Consider the following 6,339-nt stretch of genomic DNA (forward strand, 5'->3'; position numbering starts at 1 on the left):
TAAAAACTTCAAAAGCTGAAGTTTTTGGCACTCTACTCATTGAATATTTAGATTAACAATTTCCAATTGATTTTGAGCAAAGTGAAACCAAAATTTAGAAAACTTGTTATAAAAATGTTTGATACCATTGCAAGATACCTAGAATGATTTACAAAGTAGTACTTCAAAGTACTACTCAAAAATATTAAAATTCAAATGATGATATATAGTAAAAGTAGAATATAACCATTGGAAAACTGAATTTTTTATTCAACATCAGTTGTGTTACAATTTTGTAGTTCAGGTACTTTAACTGGATATATATAAATATTTGTTAAATTTTTTTTAACATCTTTATTGGAGTATAATTGCTTTACAATGGTTAGTTTCTGCTTTATAACAAAGTGAATCAGCTATATGTATACATATATCCCCATATCTCCTCCCTCTTGCGTCTCCCTCCCACCTTCCCTATCCCACCCCTCTAGGTGGTCATGAAGCACCGAGCTGATCTCCCTGTGCTATACGGCTGCTTCCCACTAGGTATCTATTTTACATTTGGTAGTGTATATATGTCCATGCCACTCTCTCACTTCGTCCCCGCTTCCCCTTCCCCCTCCCCGTGTCCTCAAGTCCATTCTCTACGTCTGCATCTTTATTCCTGTCCTGACCCTAGGTTCTTCAGAACCATTTTTTTTTTTTAGATTCCATATAACATTTGTTAAATTTGATAACTGTTTTATTAGTACGATTTCTCAGCTTGTTTGAACACAATTATGAACTAGTTTTGTACTATAGCCAATTCTTTGTATATTTCTACTCTGGAGGTTTTGTAATTTATTGAGAACTTTGTTTTTATCACAATACTGTACCCACCAATATTTTCATTTTCATAGGAAAGTTGAATTTTTAAACTGAATTTATACTATCATTCACAAAAATGGGGTCAGATATTTCACTTTTGACATAATTAACTCCTAAATGCTTTTCTTCAATTACACGAGTTGGATGAAAAATTGAACTACTTTTGAAATTATTTCAATTGATTTTCTATGTGAAGCGTCTTATGACACTGGTATGAAGTTGTCATTATTTTGCACTATTTACAATAACCAAGGCATGGAACAACCTAAGTGTCCATCAACAAATGAATGGATAAAGAAGATGTGATACACACACACACACACACAATGGAATATTACTCATCCATAAAAAAGAATGAAATAATGCCATTTGCGTCAACATGGATGGACCTAGAGATTATCATACTAAATCAAGTAAGTAGAAAGACAAATACCATATGATATCACTTATATGTGGAATCTAAAATATGATACAAATGAACTTATTTACAAAACAGAAATAGACTCACAGACATAGAAAACAAACTTATGGTTACCAAAGAGGAAAGGGGCGGGGGCAGGGGAGAGATAAATTAGGAGTTTGAGATTAACATATACAAACTACTATATACAAAATAAACAACAAGGACCTAGTGTATAGCACAGGGAACTATATTCAATATCTTGTAATAACCTATAATGGAAAAGAATCTGAAAAAGGATAGATGCACAGATAGATGTATAGCTGATTCACTTTGCTGTATACCTGAAACACTGTAAATCAACTATACTTCAATTTTTAAAAATTGACATTTTAATTATATACAAAATTCTTTTGCTAATGGAGCCAACACGCTAACAGCTATTGCTACATGTTAGTGTACACGTAAGAAAGTTGGACTCAATATGAGCAAAAGTAATTTAGAAGTAGATACACGTGACCTGAATGAAAATTATGCTTCACATTGTGATGTGAAAATGCACCTTTTGCTGCTGCGTGTGTTAAATCATTGTCTTCAGGCATGACATTCTTAAATAACAACTAACTTTTCAAGTGCATGCTGATGCCTTTTCAGCAGATTTGAATCTTCTGGCTTTTTTTTTTTTTTTTTCATATTCTGGTTTTCATGTTAAGAGATTGAATGGACAAACAGACAATGGCCATACCATATATGACAACAGAACTCTCGCCCACAACCTCTGCAGCAATCAGCCCAGAACTGCCAGGACTCAGTCAATGGCTGCCAGCTTCCTCATTTTGCCTCGATTTCCAACTCAGGACCAACCAAAGAAAGCCAAATATACTTCCCAAGCTAAACGTGTAAGATATACTGCTTCTAGTTAGCATGTCTCCATCTTCCCCGTATCAACAGTTTCCAATCCAAGCATATCTGAAAAAATTTTTTCAATATAGAACTTTCCCACCCTCCTATCTGCCTTTGGGTTTCTGCCAAAGGCAGGTGATGGTGGCTCCCCTGCTATATAGCAAGCTCTGAATAAATAGCCTTTGTGCTCATGTAGATGGTCTTCAACCATTTCCACAGTGTGGTCACTGATGTCATGGTGGATGAAATTACCAACGGTGGATGGTAAATGTTGATAACATTTTATGCAAGTTACATATTCTTCATCAACTTTACTGAGAAACAGAAATTCAGTACTTAACTTTTAGTCCTGGTTACTGCTATACAAATCCTTTTCTATCAACCTTTGAATTCTATGAATGATTTTTCACCTAATAGTAAAATTTTCTTCCTGGTATTGAATGGTACCTACTAATTTCTCTAAACATTGATAAGTGGTCACAGCAGAACCTGAAGAATCTGTCTCGTTATGTAACACGCCAAGAAACTTCCTATTTCATGCTTTGACGACTCATCAAGGAAAGACAACCACTTGGAATAAAGAGCCTTCACAGAGAAATGCATTAATACAATGGCTATGAGCAGTAATATACAGGTGGTAAAGGTAGTGTGGATGACAAAAAATACAGATTTACATTCTCTGTTATCGTTTAGAAATGCTTTTTGAAGTCTCAAAAAGTACAGATTTACATTCTCTGTTATCATTTAGAAATGCTTTTTGAAGGCTCTGGCCTTGTTTGGATTTTTGCCAAGGGAAAACATGTAACAGAAAAATAAAAACCCACTATCTTTAAACATCAGTATTTTTGTTTCACTAACAGGTCATCAAAACAGAACCCACTTGTACTGGCAGAAGTGTTCAGATTTCTACTCCTGGTGGTAGACAACAGATGCCACTCACTCAGCACTAACCGTTCCCAGCTCTGGCCTCAGCACAGAAGACATATTCCCTGTCAATTCCGATTTGTGTAAGAATGTCGTTAGCCGGGTGTACAGGCATGTACTTGCTCCCAGGGAGTTCCCATAACATCTCTATATTCTCACTCTTAAATAACAGCTTTATTTCAGATTCATACAGGCTCTTTTGTGGTTTATTGTGACATTTTCCTCCTGCTCCCCAAGGGATGAAATTGATAAAAAGGTACTATTTTTTTTTTTAAATCTCAATTGGCTCATTTAGGCAACAAGTTCACGTGCCAATGAGAATAGGTGAGTTTGTTTAGAGAGGAGGGCTGAGAAGGATTTTATGATTGACAAACAACTGGACTTTTCCATTGAAAACAAATATTCTTCTCCTTTCAAGTTAAGTATGTTAGAGGATTCTGGTTTTCATACTGCTTTAAACCAGGGTTTAGCTGAGATAGGATTTTGTTGTTCCAAAGTCAGATCATTTTAGGGCCACCTGAAATTGCTGAAGTCATCCAGGTCATTGCACTAACATGAGTCTAAATTTAAATGATACCTTTAGTCACTCATCATTATAATAGTGACCAGATGCAGTACAGTGTGATGGAAAAACCTAAAGAAGAAGCTAGAGGCAGGCCATCTATGTGGTTTTCTATGTTCCCGCTTTCTCTGTCTTTAGAGGTATGTGCCTTACTGGATGAGTCTGAGAGGAATGGAAGCAACTGATTTCCCCTCCAGTTGTTACCTGTTGTATTTTCCCATTTAACTGAATTAATCATTTTCACGGAAGCCTTTATTAAAAAAAGTTTCAAAACAGACTTGCTTGTATGATTTTAATGTAATGAAAAAATTCAGTTATTTTCTTCAGATACTTTCATTTTCTTCTGTCTGCAAGCTCCAAGTGGAGCTGTATTCATTTATTCATTCAATAAATCTTTCATGCATACGTACAATATGCCAAGCGTTGTTTTAGGTAAAGATGACAGATTTGTAAGAGAATCATCTTAGATGTCTCAGCTCTAGCAACTGGCTAAATATTCAATCCCATGTTATTTAACGACAACATTTAAACTTCCCCCACTTTTGCACTGTGCAACTCACCTCCTCCTGCTTTGTGAATACCACTGGGGTAGGCTGAATAATGGCCCCCGAAGATGTCCTTGTCCTATTCCTCAGAATCTGTGAATGTTACTTTAAATGGCAAAAGGGACTTTGCGGATAATTACATCAAGGATCTTGAGTTGAGGAGATTATCCTGGATTATGTGGGTGGGCCTTAAATGCGATCACAGCGTTCTAATAAAAGAAAGGAGGGAAATTTGACTACTGAAGCAGAGATTAGAGAGATGTGGCCACAAGCCAAAGAATGCAGACAGCCACCAGAAGCTGGAAGAGACAAGGAACAGATTCTCTCCTGGAGCTTCCAAAAGCAATCGGCCCCGTCAACATCTTGATTTTAGCTTTGTAAAGACTCATTTTGGACTTCTGGCCTCCAGTATAGTAAAGAATAAATAGCTGTTGTATTAAGCCATTAAGTCTGTGGTAACTTGTTAAAGCACCAGTAGAAACTAATACAGGTTACAGGCCTAGGTTTTGAGTATAATTGTACTTTATAGAAGTGGAGTCTAGGATGTATCTAAAAGCACTAATGTCATCCATGAGATAGCAGTTTTGCAAATTTCCCCCATTGACTAGAAAAAAGGAAAATTTCTTCTTTTTGGTTCCCCAAATCTACTGAGAAGGCAGTACAATGTGAGACGGCACTTTGGGGATAGGCAGGCTTTTCCAGAATTTGTCAAATTTGAAGCGCGCATAATATACCTGCATGGATTTGTTGTCAGGATTTGTCCCAGATGCTAACAAATGAAAGATAAAGCATCTAAATCAATAACCTCAGGGCTTCTGTTGAGCTGCACCTCACAGGCCTGCAAGCCCTGTACTTGTCCAGACTCAAGACGGAAGGGAGAGCTGGAGTCAGCGACAGAGACACCAGTGGTTTAGTGGACGGGGGTTGGGGTGGGGTGGGGGGGGTTGCTTACCTGCCTCAAGCGACGTCCCCGAGGTACCCGCCACCGTGGGCGCAAGTAGCTGCCATCTTTGCTCCCAGAGGGTGGGGGGAGGTTGCCTGTTATAGGCGGAATTGACGTCAGCTTGGCTCATCGGTTACCAGGGAAACTAGCAGAGGCGCCTGCCCCTCACCACGCCTTTGATAAGCTCTCCAGGTGTAGAGACTCTGATCTAAAGATTAGAACAATCACTAGCTGGGGCCTGGGGCAAGTGTGTAGAAAGGTCAGTCAGGTGAGTTGGGTGTAGGTGAAGCAGACATTGGTGGAGCAGGGGACGGACTGAGAGCAAGAGTACAGCCATCTTGAGAGGCCTGATCATACAGCTTCTCACATAAGACTAGCTTTAGGCACTTTCACCAATTCAGCTAGACTGTGGAAAAACATCTTTTTCACTGAACAAAATTAAAAAGTTTGGAATGTTTCACTAAGTATCGTGAACTATGTTTGGCAAAATTGTGAGGAATTTAGGAAATAGCTGACCTCTTGGGGCTGATACCATGAATCTGAACATTACTGATGGAAGAAGCCACGCTGGGAATGCCATCCTCCTGTGTGGCCGCCTAGGTAGGTGCCTGCATATGCAGGTACCTCTTAGAAGTAAATGTACAAAATCTAAAGGCTGGTGCACACCTACATTGGTGACACAAATGATGGTATTTAAAAGCATCACAGAGACCCAGTCTTGGTTTTGTTAATGACAAGGGTCCTGGGACTTATTAATCAATAGAAATTGATAAGAGGGCAGACAAGGAATTCAGTCAAGGCTTTATTGGGACTTGTGCTGTAGCATGAAGGAGTGAAAACAAGGAACAGGTGTCCTTGCTTGCTCCCTGAAGGGGGTCCACCTGGTTCCTTAATGGGATGAGGGTGGGGACAGATAGGTGGGTTGGTCCAGAGAGGTGGCTTAGGTAGTCCGCCTACCCCCTTGGAGGTGCTGTGAGCAGGGATCATTCGCAGTACCCGGCTTTTGTTCCTGGCTCCTCAGAAGTGGCAGTTGGTGTTTGGCCTTTTTGTATCTCTTTGTTCATAATTTGCCCCAACTGTGCATGCAGGCAGTTATTTTTAGTCCCTTATAGTTTCTTTGTATTCTGTTGCTGCAGGAGACATTTGTCCAGGTGGAGGCACTCCAGTAAAGTGTCCCAGGTCTCAGGTCCAAGCCTATCTCAGCTTGAACATCATTTGC

Source organism: Eschrichtius robustus, chromosome 5, assembly GCF_028021215.1.
Source record: "Eschrichtius robustus isolate mEscRob2 chromosome 5, mEscRob2.pri, whole genome shotgun sequence".
NCBI lineage: Eukaryota > Metazoa > Chordata > Mammalia > Artiodactyla > Eschrichtiidae > Eschrichtius > Eschrichtius robustus.